A 16,066-nucleotide genomic window follows, 5' to 3' on the forward strand; every position below is an offset into this window, starting at 1 on the left:
CTGAGGAGGTCCAGGAATGCATCAGAGCATCAGGGTTATTTCTTTCTAGTATTAGGGTTTCTACAGATAGTGTGGGACATCATTGTGATTACACAGAGGGATTGTGTGAACTCACTGTGTTTCCTATTAGGGAGTGGAGCTGATTAGGTCTCAAGTTTGAAGGGGAAAGAGCTTGGGGATATTAGTCAGCTAATCTGTAGCATGCTGGGAAAAGCTCAAACTTTTCCCTTTTATTTTTCAGCCATTCATACTTTTCTCACAACAGTACGTTCATTTTCTATATCACACCTTTCAAGCAATTTTTACTGTCACTTTTCAGACTTATGTGCTATTGAACTTCTGTCAGTTGGCTGACACAAACTCAGCAGGTCACTGGTATGAAATAGGAGATTTTCCAGGTTAATTGATCTGAATAATCCATCCAAGGAAAAAAAAATTCTCCAGAACGGCTCTCACTGTTCCACTCCCACAAAAATACAAATATCCGTCCTGAAACTGATCTAACAGTTTGTCTCAGTTTGTAGGCAGCAGCTACTTTCTGGCATATTTACAAGAGTTAAACATTATAGCTCAGAAGAACTAAAAATGAACAAGAGTTTCTGACTAAACAGCTCGTGTCTGTTTCATGTGAGAGGGAAACAGTGTGTAGGCTTGTGCTCTAGCAGACTTTCCTCCACAACAGGTTTGTGTCAAATCAAGGCAACATAGAACAAACCTATTTCACAGTACTAATCAGTGATAATATTGATAATGTTTTTCTTCATTATTACCCCAATTACAGAAGCTTAATATATCTGCCTTTACTTTTAATGAGGCTAGGCCTTCAGAGCGCTGGCAAAAGGTGAGATTTCATAATGTTGAATGATTGTCGATCAAAGATAGCTCATCGGTAGCCAAAGGATCTGCTTATTTTGTTGTGGCACAGGTTGTGCAAAAACATACACACACTAGAATGTTTCCTTCCAGTAAAGGCAGGAAATACCAGATATTGAAATGATTTAACAAGATCAGTCCCTCAGTATATAAAGTCTCTGCATAATAGAAAACCACCTTTAAAACAGGGAGGGCCTTTGAGGCAGAACATTCTCAAGAAAGGCCTTATTCCTTTAGAATGGCCTCCCCCTACCAAGGGCTAAAATGGCCCAAATATGATGACCTTCTGAAGTGCATCTGTGTGACTGGGCACTGGCAGAGGCAGTTGAGGATGGGATTTGTGTCTGATAGAAGAGTGTGGTGGTGGGATGTTAAAAGCTGTATTGGTCACATGACTGACGAATGAATGATGTCTGGGAGCAAGGAGAAGAGCGGCTGCTTTGGGTGACATATGTTTTGTAACTGCTGTATTATTGTATGTCAAGGCTCCCAGAGCTCTGGAATGGGGTGTGTTCTATAGGATCCTGACCCAAACAGGAGTTGTGGGGGAGTCCCAAAGTTATTGGAGGGGGGGTTGCGGTACTGCTACCCTTACTTCTGCGCCGCTGCTGGCGGCGGTGCTGCTTTCAGAGCCGGGCAGCTGGAGAGCGGCGGCTGCTGGCTGTTTCAGTGGTAACACTATTTATTCAGAGGTAAAATAACAAATGTGGTTTCTGAAAATACCAATGAATTTTTTGGCATAAAATCAAATGGGTCCCACTGCATCTTTCAGCTTCTGCAGTCAAATAAATGTTGTGGTGAGAAGCTCGGGGATGACTGCAGCATTGAGTGGGTGACAGCACACTTTATTAAATAGCAATGTAATAATAATTAATTACAACGATGTGTCTCTGCTGGTGGATGGGAACAAAATACATTCTCTTCCCTCTTGATCTCTATGTTGGTCTCTTTTCCATGCTCTTAGACATGCTCCTTTGAAATAATCTCATGTATTTAATATAGGATATTTTCATTAGCAGTTGTACCCTCAGTGGCCATAACTGAATACCCCTTTCTGAGGAGACATTTCAAATACTGGCCCTTCAAAGCATTTTTTAAATTATGCTTTTCTAGAGGAAGTTGTTCAGCCTTGGAACACAAAGCCTATGTTTTGAATAATTAAAATCCATTGAAATGCCGAATTGATAAATTTGCGGAATTAAATCCCTCTTGAGGGTTCTATTTCCCTAGCATCTCTCTCTCCTGTTTTGAATGATAGTTCCAACTAGCAGTAATGAGCTTCTGCCAACCATTTATTTTTCCACATACCACCCAGTTTATGTAAAACATCAGGACCATTTAGCGTTTTGGGTGTTTTCTTAGTGAAATTCACAGGCAGGTTATGGACAGATATGTTCATTTTTTGTTTTAAGGCCACTTACAACTCCCTGCTGCATCATTAGAAGGAGGAATTTCCTATCAGTACATTTACTAATCGAAGAAAGTTCTTTTGTGCCAACAATAAAACATTGCTTATCCAACAACCCCCTTGCCCCCCCTCCCCAACCCCTGGTCATTTGCAAAAGAACACTTCTTCCAGATTGCCCAGGGTCAGATTTGGATACTCTTACTCAATCTGAGTAGCACCATAATCAGTGAGTAGTCCCATTGACTTCAGAATAACCAATATAGCTTGAAATTCACATAGGTGAAATTCACCCCTTTAGAGGAGGCTGGCACAAAGTATATGCACCAATTTAAGTACCTCTTAGGCCCCTCTTCAGCAAAGCACTTACATATGTATCTAACTATGACAGAATATACCTCTATGTTCACACTCTATATTCTATTGTAATAATGTTTGTACGAGGTCTGCCTTGTGAGCTATCGTTTAAAAACCTCATAATTTGCTGACCAATAATATCCTGGTAAAATGCATGTAGCAGGATTATATGTGAAGGAATAAACATAAATTGACTAAAAGTATGTTCCCCAGATAAGTCTGGGAAGCGCCCAAACCAGTTCCTGAGAGACAACGGGTAAGCTGATGCCTCAGCCAGGTTTAAAGAAGGCTGACAGACCATTACCTGCTAAGTGGCCATTCTTTGGTGGGAAAGGGAGCAGGGACAAAAAACTACATCTGAGCAAAGGAACAGCATGAAGTTTCTTTCCCCACAGACTGACTATCGCCTTGCTGGAAATGCTTCTCAAAGGGGCGAGGGACTATGAAGAGAAGACTCCACAAGACACCTGCCCTCTCTCTCCCTGCCCATTACATTCGCTGCCCCGGAGGAAACAAAGGAAGTAGCTGTTGGATTCTGGGGAAGGGGTCCTGACCTAAAGAGTTTGGTCAGCAAGAATGCTGAAAGCATGTGATGAGAAAACTTTGGTTTGAATCTAACAGAGCAAAAGTTAGGCACCAGTAAGCATTTTAACTTTATTTTTCTTAAAACCATTGGTGACTTTCAGACCTCATTACTTGTACTCACTTAAAATCTATCTCTTTGTAGTTAATAAACTTGTCTTATTGTTTTACCTAACCCAGTGTGTTCAGGTTGAAGTGTCTGGATGACTCCATCCGGGGCAACAAGTTGTGTGCATATTATTCCCTTAAAGGAATAATGGAATTAATATATTTGTACTGTCCAGGAGAGGGCTGCCACCAGGGATGTATATTTTTGGAGGAAAATCTGGGACTGGGAGTGTTTTGGGTCATCACTTGGTAACCTTGAAAGCTGGTAAAAGCCAGTGTGGCTGGCTGGGTGCAGCACCCACAGACGTAGCTGGGAGTGACTTACGTGTTGGAGGCTGTTTGTGAGCAATTCAGGCTGGAGGCTACAGCAGTAAGGCATTGTAAAGGGCACTCCAGGTTACAGGGCAGGGGTGACATAGCTAGTCATTGAAATTGACAAGAAAGCTGGCTCCCGAACCAGGCTGCTGCTGGGTCTCTGCTCAAGTCGGGCTGCTACCTGGGGTCCCCACTCCCCACTGGGAGCTCTGCTGACCTCCAGAGTCCCAGCTCTCTGCTCACTGGCAGGGAGTGGGAAGGCAAGAAGCCCCAGGCAGCTTTCCCTCCACTCCCAGCTGGGGCGGGAAGGCAAGAAGCTACTGGATTGGGCCCTGCATGTGACCTAGGTGTCCTAGTGCCTATATTCCTGTGCTTTGTGAATTGCTCTCGGGCTTAGGAGGGAGATAGGCATCTGGCCACCTAGAGGGGAGCAGCAATGTGCATGCCCAGAGGCAGAAACATAGATATTGAGGGTATTTTTACCCTGAATACTTAGTTGCTTAGTGAGCTTATGGGGCCTACAGGGGTTAGGCATAGGGCGACCAGATAGCAACTGTGAAAAAACAGGATGGGATGGGGGGTAATAGGCGCCAATATAAGAAAAAGTCCCCAAAAATGGGACTGTCCCTTTAAAAACAGGACATCTGGTTGTACAGGGAGACTTTGGCAAACCAGTAAAGTGCCTGAAGCCACTATGGCTTATTGCTAAAAGCAGCCAAGTCAGCAGGCTGTAAATTGGCCAAGTCAGCAGGCTTAGATTAACCAAGGCAGGAGGGGAAGGGGGTCTTTGGGTGCCACAGAGAGGGCAGCTTGATGCCACGTCCTTCCTGATAAGAATTGTGTTGAAGTGGTTAATACATGCATTTTAGAAGAGCAGCATGTGCCCCAGAAATGTCTATTGGGGGCCTCAAGGCTGCAAACTCTGGGAAAAACCCACACCATGTTAATCAATAATCAGAAGGAACCTTTTGCTGGACCCCTGAAACTGCTTGTAAAAGTTTTCTTTAAGGGACATGTCTAATGTATAAATAAGGGGGAAAAGTTTGAGGTAGTTGGACTCTTTTTGGACTCTCCTTCTGGATACATCTTGCAGTCCTCACCGGCAGACGGAAGATTTGGCCACCGGAAGCCTGCCGCTGTGCCACTTGAGAGCCACACTCAGCTTTGGTAGTTATCCAGGGTTGGGGGTGTTTTACTAACCTATTGCTGACGTGTCTGTAAGTGCTCGAGACTAAGAAAAGTTTAGCTTTAAGTAGAAGCACTTTTGCGTTGTCCTGTTTGTGCCAGCCATCTATCGGTTGGACGGCCGTGTCTCTCCTGATTTATTTCCTGATACCACCTCGTACAGAGTAAAAGTTACCATGAGCTTTGGATTGAAAGAACCCTGAGTAACATGGTCACCCTAGTTAGGCAGGAGTGTTGTGCATTGCAGTGGAGCTAAAACTGGGACTTAGGCACCTAAAATAGGGATTTAGGCACTTAACTCCTTTTGAGCATTCAGCCCCTTGTTACTAAGTTTAGGGTGTGGGCACATCTTCATGGTTCTGTTACATTTTGGAGGATAGGGGTTATATTTGTTTACAAAGTCCATGGAATTGTTGATGGATGTTTTTTTCCTGAAACAAATTCTTCAAACACCTTTTTAAAAACAAAGTCTGTTGAAATCACGAGTGGAACCTTATGGTGAAATTCTGGCCCCAGTGAAGTAGATGACAAAACTGCAATTGACTTCAGTAGGGGCAAGACTTCACGCACAGAGAACCAGCCAACAGAAGATGATTACCTAATATCCCATCAATAACTAAGGAGTAAAAAATTGGCCCTAGGGAACTCTGCATCATGTCTGTTCCCTTCCAGCAAGGCTCACAGTGAAGACTTTCCTTCCTGGGAGCTGCTGGAGTTCCAGAATAATGGCCATAAGTGATTGGGTTTTTTTCTATTTTTCCAACAACAGGGGCTGTCAGATGGGAAATCACTGGCCAGTTGCCACCATTATCTTCCAGAACAAGGTAAGCTTGTATTTGGTAATGTGAAGGAACTGGATGCAAATAAGCTTCCATTGTGCTGAAGAAATGCTCTTCTGTGTGCCAACCAAACAACATAACCTTTTTTGCGTCTAATGGCTGTGAATAAGTCCGATGTCATTTCTCAGCTGACACTTGAGAGGGTCCCAACTCCTCAAAGGTTATTTAGGCACCTAACTGTTGGCAATTAGGCACGTAAATACTTTTTGAGGATCTGGGCCTTTGTCTGTGACCAGCTCCCAGTGTAATTTGGAAATCAAGAACCCAATCCTGCAAAATTTATTCAGGTATCTGGTTCTTATTCATGCACATAACCTCATTGGTATCAATGGACCACCTGGCTAAGTAAAAATTACATAATTGCACCCTAGCTTATTACAAACTTATCTTTTCTATAAGAGCAGTTTTTACAAAATATAAATGTCTTGGGAATGAACTGGAGAGGGTTATCCTTACAAACTAAACTTTTAACTTGAATATGTGAGTAACTAGGTTTCATTCCAGGCTCACATGTTGCTCAGAGCTCATCAAAATCTTTGAAGCATTGAATAATGAATAACAGTAGTTATTCTGCCTAAAGTCTGAAGCCCATACCCCTAAGTCTGGGTTGCCAACACAGCAGAATGAGGGGACACATCTGACATTTACACCTTTCAGACCCTGCACTACATTTGATAGTCTGGCTATTTAACTGCTAATTGGTTCATACCAGGGGGACCATGAGCTTTCAAAAGGTAACATCCATGAAAGAAGCCCACTATGCATGAGCATCTCTACCACAGCAAACCAACACACACACACTTTTAGTTTTATTAGAAAATAGGCTTTCAGTTTCAACCTTCCAAAGAGCTAGTCTAAAATGATTTAAAAAATATTTTAAAAATTATTAAAAATACCTCCCAAAGTGTGTGGGGCCAGCTCAATTTTAATTTAATTTGATGGAAAGGAAAGCATAACTTGGTGTACGAGTTCCACACTTTATTTGGCTAGGAAGGGATTCAGTTAGGCAAAGGAAGAGCTCAGTTTGCTCCATTGAAACTGCCCCGGAGTATCTGGAAACTGGAAACAATGTCTTCCAGGTGCAGATCACTTGAAAACATGAAATAAAAGGAGGGAGCAGGATTGACTACGGTGTTTTCCCCCCCTTTACTGTGTGTGTGTGTGTGTGTGTGTGTGTGTCTCTCTCTCTCTCTCTCTCTCTCTCTCTCCCAGAGAGAGTGCAAAATGGGAAGAAAATTACTGTATCCCTGAATTGTTCTCTGGTGCTTCGTGGAAAACTTGGATTGCTGACTCATGAGGCACAGCATCAATAAGGCAGATCCCTTAAACTTAGGTAAGACTTAACTGAAAACAGGGATGCTTAGCCCTGGGAGGAAAATAGGGGATGGGCAATGAGGACTGTGTTTGTTTCACCCTAGGAGCAAGGTCCTTTTCTTTCTTTTTTTCAGACAACCCCAGGCTATGCTGCTTTTGTTCCAGATGCCAAGGACTGGTTTGGTTTGCATTCTCTGAATCCCAGTGCTGCTGTACTAACATCTCTAAAGTTAACCATGGTTCTTTTTCTCAGCTGGTCCATATATCTGTGCATAACCCAGCCACGCCCCAGAATCACTGGAGACAGATCCTATAATATCTTGAATGGTAGCTGGCATCCAGTTGGGACCAGAACCAAAGTTTTTAGTATAGACAGCGTCTCCAACAGTAAAACTATATTCTTTAGTATGTTTGTCATGTGGCTGCTTTTGCTTCTGTTGTGTTTGCTCTATTTTTCCCATTAAGCCTGGATGCATAAAGCTAACCTGGACTTTAGTTTCCTTCCCATTAACATCTCTGCTGGGGACAGGCCCGTGGTTGACTGCAGGGTTATCTGGCAATTAAACAGGTAATGAGACACTTTTGTATATATAGTACCTCCAGGTATTCTTTTAATAGCCTCTTTAAATGACTGGATTGCCCGTTCAGCTAGCCCGTTTGTTGGTGAATGGTAAGATGCTGATGTAACATGTTGAATGCAGTTTTGCTTCATAACTCTTTGGAATTCCATGCTACTAAAATAACTTCCATTATTTGATACAAAAATTTCAGGTAAACATGGATATTAAAGCTGGGCTATAGTTTTCTATGGCTATGTCTACACTAGCGTGGTAAGTCGACCTAAGTTAACCAATTCCAGCTACGTGAATAAAGTAGCTAGAGTCGACATAGCTTAGGTCGACTTACTGCGGTGTCTACACTGCACTGGATCGATTGGAGACATTCTCCCGTTGACTTACCTTACTCCTCTCATTTCTGTGCAGTACCAGGGTCGACTGGAGAGCGCTCTGACATCGATGTAGCGGGTCTTCACTAGACCTGCTAAATTGATGCCCGATGCATCAATCGCCGCAGCGTTGATCCCGCGGTAGTGTAGACATAGCCTATGGTGGCTTCGGTAGTAGATGTATTCATGGCATCCTCACTGTATTCAAGGCATACTATACTTGTAGTTGTTGTACACAGAGTAGGCTGGTCTACCCCGTTTGCTAATTGAAGTTGCTCATGCTATCCTATTGTTATGTAGCTGCATCCCTTGGCTGTTGAAATAGGCAAGTGTATGTGCACTTGCCCCCACACATCTCCTGAGAGAACTCTTCCAGAAAGATGCTGCATTCCCTAATCATGGTAGTACAGTAAAATCATAAACATCAACGGTTGTTCTAATTAGGCCATCCAGACCAAGGCAGAACTGGAACATTTCCTAGTGTCTTGTCCAGTACTAAATATCCCAAATGATGGCGAGGCCGCAGCTTCTTTAGGGAAACTGTTCTACAATCTAATAGATCCTTCTCTGATAGCCTAAACGTTGTCTTTATTCACTTTATCCCATTATAGTTCATATGTGGCACTTTAAACTGTTCTTCTCGAACGCTTCATACTTGAAGATTGTCACCATGTAACTCTTTGGAACTGATTTTTGTACCCTGTTTAGTAACTCACATCTGCTCAAAGTGTGTGTAAAAAGCTGTCAGATCAGAATTGTAGTATTATACACTCACTTTGCACCCACTGTGCACAGGTGTAAATAACTGCACAGGGCACAAAGCAGTGGAGAATAAAGTGTAAAAACAGTAATAGCGTGCATGTTAATGCTGGTAAACTTATCTGACAATGAGCTCTCACTGAAGTCACCAGTGCTCTGCATAGGTGCAATGATCGGCCTATGCAAAACTCATTGGGGGATCAGGGCTTGAGTGTCTTGCATGGAAAAAGTGTTTTTGGACATATAGAGCCCTGATATTATTGGACACTGGCACATTAGGTGTTTGTTCCATTGGTCACCAGCCCAGAAGAAACCTGTGTTCCAGGAGTTTGGCCCCAGTTCATGAGAGAAGGTCATCTGCATATAGAAGAAGCCAACAGCCAAAAACACTATTGTGTTAGGAGATTCCCTCTTCAGAACAGAGAGTACAATGTATAAAATTAGTTTGGTGTTTGGTTCTCCTAAGCATGACAAATGAGTGTTTTACACTGCTGTCAAAATCATCTTGCTGCCGTTTTAAGTGTGTTAATTATGTTGCACTAACCTTTTATTTTTCATTAATATAAACGAGAAAAATGTTTTCTCCGAGCAGCATGTATCCCTGGCACTGTGTAATTCTAAGAATAGTTTGTTCTATTTCCTTGTTGTTTTGAAGAAGTATTTTTTTTATCATGTAACCACAAAATTAAAACAAACATGCACGACAGAGTGGAAAGATTTCAATTGCCCATAGATGTGAGGCCAAGGAAAAATGAGCAGGGAATAAGTTTATCCCCGACAGAGCTAAAGTGGCAGTTTCCCAAAGGCTTTACAAATTTCAGGGATTTCTTGTGAAGCAAAAAAGGTAGATTCCTCCTTTTCAATGGCACCTGTATACATGAAGACTAACTCTTTTTTTCTTTGTATGGTCTTATTTTTAATCCAGTTGTTGCCTCCGAAGGGCTAAGAGCTTTCTTCCAACAGGGGATACCTCTTTCATAGTTGACTGCTCTATGTGTCTGCTGCTAAGGGGGCTCTGAAAGCATGCTGATAACCCCTTCCCCTCAGTGAACAAGCTATTATTGATGTTTGCTCAACTCTGTGTAGACTTTAGAATAAATGACTATTTGTGCACTGAGGTGCTTGCAAGGTATTCCTATGCGGAGGCGTGGCCAGGCGGCTCTGCTGCGTGCTGCCCCTTCAGCTCCTATTGGCACAGTTCCTGGCCAATGGGAGCTCTGGGGGTGGTGCTTGGGGCAGGGGCAGCGTGAGGCACAGAGTCCCCTGGCTGCCCCTAAGTGTAGGAGCCAGAGCGGGGACATACCGCTGCTTCCAGGAGCTGTGTGGAGCAGCCCCAGACCCTACTCCCTGTCTGGAGTGCAGGAGCTGGGCAAGCCCCAGACCTCGCTCCCCAGTGGGAGCTCAAGGACCAGATTAAAATGGCTGGCAGGCCGGATGCAGCCTGTGGGCCGTAGTTTGCCCACCCCTGGGCTAGACACTTCAGGGGGAGGCTTCTGGGGAGTCAGGAACGGAGGTACACCCAGGGTTAACCTGCAAGGAAAAGCAAGGGCTGGCAGAATCTGGGGGAGCTTGTTTGGGTGGCTAACTGACTTAGCGTGTCAGTTTACCACCAGCAAGTCTCTCTCACTGAGGCACAGGGTTAAAACAATGACCTATGGTTCTGGACGACTTGAAAAAGTGTCACATGCTCTTGTTTGGTTTCTTTTTGGCTAACAAAGAAAATAAACACCTTGTTAGCACAAGGACAGTGTGATGACCTGCTCCTTGGACTTCCCTACTTTGGTTATCTTAAATCAGAACTTCTATGGCACTGTAACTTTAAATGAGAAAATTGATCTCTCAAAGTTTAATTGAACTCCAGAGTTTAATCAGTCTACTCTGTCAATCATATATTGTGCAGCAAGCTCCTTATTGCAGGCCTGGTCCTGATCTCTTTAAGATAGGGATTACTGACAGAATGAATTATGACTCATTGAGACTTTCAAATTAAACTCATTAAAAATGAGGCAAGGCAAGCTGTACACTTCTTTCACAGCAGCCTTTGTTGGCCTGACTTTTTTTCAACTTAGGGCAGCAGATCAATAAAATGTAGACGTAAGGTAGGCTGTGTCCTCTTAAACTATTGTACTCGGGTATCTGGTTGCCTGGAATAGCTCTTCTGATGGTGAAATGAGGCTTTCTGTCCATACACCACAGCTTGTGTGAATGTTTGTTTACACGAAGTATGGTACATGAGTGCTACAGAATCCAGGAGCTCTAAAGCTTCCAAGTTAAATCCCACTTGAGAACCCTCTATGTGGGTTGAATCAGAGAACAGAGAGGCTATTTGTGGTATCACTCAGGTCAGTGCAGCTCTGGCACATGGACAACAGTTCTGTAAAATGAACCCTACTTGAAAGTGGCTTTTAAATGACAAAAATAATTGTCCTAACTGTGAAAGTGTCTTTTCCAAACAATAATTTACCTTAATGTGCAGGGACAAATAGCTTCTGAACTGTCTGTGCAATCTCTAGCATTCACTTCCCCTTCTCTATGATAGTACTTCAATACACAGTCTTGCACCTAGTGTGGTCACTTATAACTGAACAGACAGCATGACAAATGATCCCATGTCATTTTGGCAGCATGTTATACCCACCTTGTGCTCAGTGGACCTCATTCATCAGGGCACCTTAGCTGAGTTTAGTGCAGGATCCAAGGAGAAGAGAAAAAAGCTGGCTTTCTCCTACCTTTGTTCTTCCTCTGTTCTTGGGCTGGCCCAGGGCCAGTCTAGACTCCAGTGCAAATCAGAGTACGCTCAGGGCTGACCTAACTGCCCAGACTCCAAAGGGCTATTACAGCAGCCAGGAATGCCTCAGCTACAACCCACCCACCACAGTCTGCTACAGGGAGTGCCGAAGTCATTATGCCAGCTCTGCACCCTCCAGGGAATTCCCTGGAACTGGATCTGCTGGTTTGACAGGTCATTTTCACCAGAAAAGCCAGCATAAATAAGCCATAGCACAAGGCTGAATCAAGCCCACTGGATGATCTCATGCTCCCTTCCCGTCTTAGACTCTGACTGACATTTTTTGCAAGTTCCAGAGTGTTGCACTGTAGCGCATTCCTACAGCATGGTAATTGGGTTGCCCTCTGCAGTCTCAGCTGGTTGTCAACAATCAGTGGATTCAATTAAAGCTTTTACCGAGTGATCATCTCTTTCATCCAATAGCAGGGGTTTTCACACAGGCAGGATAGAGGGCTCAGCTCTTATCTCTGAAGTTGGTGAGTTTTTTGCCATTGACTCAGTGGGTCCATGCCGGATAGATTGTATGCTTTATGGGGCAGGGACTCGGCCTTCATCTGTGTTTGGAAAGCGTTTAGCTCATTGGATGTTACAACAATCTAACAGTAACTGCCTCAAGTGTATTCTAGCTGTCAGAAGGAAAGAGTGCTTTCAGCCTGTGTTAATAGTAAATAGGAGATAAACATCTCCCCATTTTCTCTGACGGGGCCCAATCTCCAAACAAACAAAACCTGTTGTACTTTTTCTTAGACAAGAAGGAAATGATGCAAAGACTGGAATAGAAAGTTATGCTCCTATCTCCCAGTGCCTGTGTTCTGCAGCCTTGCCTGGTACTGCATCTTAACGGAGCTCCAATCTCACCTTTCCCCCGTCAGACCCTGATTTCAGCCACGCCCCATCCCCCACACTGCTTGAGGGAGCTGAGGTATAAGCACATGACTGTGTGGTGTTTCTTTGTTTCAAATATGCATTTGTTATAGGAAATTCAGATGAATTAAATGAGAAGCATGAAGACAAACTTTTAAAAAGTAAAGTACTACAGCCATCCAGTTCCAGCTAGATCCTAAAATCTAGCGGTATTATCTGCTAAATGGCACGTTCAGCTCTTAGCTGACAGCCAGAGCTGAATCTGATCAGAGTTCCAACCCCTAAGCCAGTAAAAAGAAAAGGAGGACTTGTGGCACCTTAGAGACTAACCAATTTATTTGAGCATAAGCTTTCATGAGCTACAGCTCACTTCATTGGAAGCCAGTGTTAGCTGCAGTTTCTCTCTCCGTTTCCATGGAAGCTGATGTTGGCTCAGCAGAAACATGGTGCCACTGCCAGTGAGTTTTAAAACCAGATAGTTTAAATCAGTGACCTTGCTCATTTCCGTGGAAAGGGGCATTGAATGCCAGCCCAAAGGAGAGGTTCCCTCTCTCTTGTTAATTGCAGCCATTGAGGCTGATGGCTGAATTCGTTACTCAGGTATCATTTTGCAACAGTACCTGAGATCTTTGAGATCTTTATTGCCTCTTTTTAACGATGACAGAAGTATCAGAGAAACAACTCTCCCTACTATCCTGCCTTACAACAGTGGCCAATGCCAGGTGCCCCAAAGGGAATGAACAGAACAGGTAATCATCAAGTGTCACCCATTCCCAGCTTCTGGCAAACAGAGGCTAGGGACACCATCCCTGTCCATCCTAGCTAATAGCCATTGTTGGACCTATCCTCCATGAACTTATTTAGTTCTTTTTTGAACACTGTTATATATTTAAAGGGGAATCAAAGTCTCTGTTCCCTCATATATGAAAGGGGCGCGGGGAAGCTAACTCTAGCAGGCTTACTTTACATATATTTCACCCCAATGTGATTCTGTACAGCGTTTATATTGTTTTTTTTGGAGTTTGTGCTCTTTTTCTGGAAATATTAAATGATGCATATAAATGTATTTGTGAAAGAGGGTCATGTGCTCAGCTGACAGGTAGTAGACTCTTATTGGGTAATGAGCCCAAAATCAATCAGATCACAGAGTGTCTGAGAGCTGGACTCTGTCTGGAAGTTTTGCTTTGCTCTGGCTTCCCTGGCCAGAGATTCTGGACCCTGTATGGAGCTGACTTTGTGGAATTGGATCTAGTAGCAGTGGACCTGACACTGGAACCGTATGGGGCACTAGCAGAGTTAGTGGCTCTGACTTCTTTGGATTAGAATCTGGCAGTAGCAGGTCTGGTAGTGCTGATTTTGTGGAACCAGCCCGGGAAAGTTGCAGAACAGAGTAGGATCTGGTAGTGTGAACTTCACAGGAAGAGGCTGAGGAGTGCTATCTCCTGGCAGCCTCTTGCCTGCTATTGAGTCTAACTGGCTTTGTGAATGAGGCTTTGGGGGACTGGGGATTGTTTTGAGAGACAGTGTGGCCTCGTAGACAAAGCAGTGGGCTGGGACTCAGGAGACTGGGATACTATTCCTGGCTCTGTCACTGCTGACCCTGAGGAAATCATTTCACCTTCTCCATGCCCCAGTTTCCCCATCTGTAAAATGGAGATAGTGATACTGACCTCCTTAAGTGCTTGAGACCTATTGGTGAAAAAACACTATTTAAAATAATAGGAGGTATTAAATATTTACAGTTCTGGGCCCCAACAAGCTGGACAATTAATAACTGGGACTGTGCAGTCACTCATACCACTTGTACTGCTTGGGTTTTAATAATATCATTTTACTATGTAAATAAATGCTTATCTTCACCACCCCCAATAAATTAACACCCCCCCCACCCCCCGCTATTTGTGGTTTCCTATTCCCAAGGATTCCAGATTGTTTGTTGGCAGGGAAGAACCACTAGTGAAGATGACCAGGGGATTTACGGGTCCTAAAACCTGGGGGTAGATAAGGTCTGAGATGGGGGCTGAAGCCAGTTCTATGGCCTGTGTTATACTGAAGGCTAGATGATCACAATGGTTCTTTCTGGCCTTAGAATCTATGGATTTTATTTATTTTGGACATCATCTGAAACTGGCTTTACTGCAAGTGACACCTGGCAGAAGGGTTACATGTACGTGAGAGCACTATTGCATTACAAAGGTTAAACTTTCTATATGCGGCTTTAAAAAAAAATCTTCATCTGCGACTCCTAGATATTCTTCAGCTGAGGACCACTTTAACCTGGACAATGTTTCAGCTAGATAATGTAGGACATTTATTCCCCTCTGCAATAGAAAGTGACTTCCTATTGAATGGGAGTTAGTGTTCCTAGTTCCCTTTTCATGTTGGGTCCTTGTTCTGGGAGCGTAGAAGCATGTGTGTAAAGGGGAAACAGGTAAAAGTGCAAAATGGAGCCATAAAAACCCTCACTGTTCATCAGGCCTATTTGTTCAAATAGCAAATATTCTAAATTTTAGAATTAATGTAATAAAGGTAGTAGGAGCTTGTACCACATCTGTGCTTTTCATTGTCTCCTAGATACTACCTGAGCTTTTACATAAAATGCCTTGGTGATTTAATCAGGTGTCTCATTCTGTGAAATGCCATTAGCTGTGAAAAGGAAAAACAGAGCAAAACAAATGAAAATATGTACCTTGTGTCAAAATAAAAGTCTCTACATTAAATTGAACAACCCTGTTCCTTATACTACTGGTTTCCCCAATTAAATTGGAGAAGCTCATAGATCCATAGATTTGAAGACCACAAAGGACCATTGTGACCATCTAGTCTCACCTCCTGTATAACACAGTACATAGAATGTCCCAAAAATAATTCTGTGACGGACTTCCCCAGGGTGCAACCTTCAACTGGGGTACTGCTGGGTCCTCTGGCGTACTAGTCTTCCCCACCCTTTCACATTGTGAGGCTGTGACAAGCTGAAGTCCTCTCCGGGTCTTGCACTTACACAGCCATACACAAGAAGGGACACACCCAGCTGCAGTTATATGAATGCTTTTGCCAGCCCCTCATAAACCAACAATAGAGAGTTCCCTCCCAACTCTTCAGCTTAGGACCCCAGAACTGTACCATCTTGCCCTGGTCAGAAGCCTGACTAGTGTAAGTTATTACCCAGTCCACCCCTCCCTCAGTGTGGAGAGGAGAATGCACCAGCCCCTGTTCCTGAGCAGATTTCCCTTTGCACTTCAAACAACACACTGTTTTAGGTAAAAAATGTAAAACAGATTTATTAACTGCAGAAAGATAGATTTTAAGTGATTATAAGTAATAGTGTACAGATCAAAGTAGGTTACCTAAGAAATAAAACAAAATCACAATTTAAATTTTATACACTACACAGGATTTGAATCATGCAGTGTCTCACCCTGATGGTGCAAACAGTCCACCAATCTTCCATACACAGGCTAGAAATCCCTTCAGTCTGGGACCACCTCCCCAGTTCAGTCTTTGTTCTTCAGGTGTTTCCAGGTGTTGAATTGTGGGGGGAGTGGTACATAGTCAATATTCATAACTATAATATTCAGCTACAATGACAGCACATACAATCCAACATGATATTAATGTTCAACTGATCAGGACATTTAGAATGATACCTTACAAGGCATACTTTTCACAAAACATAATAATAATTATATTACTACAGTAAATATAGGGGTGGCAGGGTGTTGCGTTGGGGT

This window comes from Chelonia mydas, chromosome 2, assembly GCF_015237465.2.
Source record: "Chelonia mydas isolate rCheMyd1 chromosome 2, rCheMyd1.pri.v2, whole genome shotgun sequence".
NCBI lineage: Eukaryota > Metazoa > Chordata > Testudines > Cheloniidae > Chelonia > Chelonia mydas.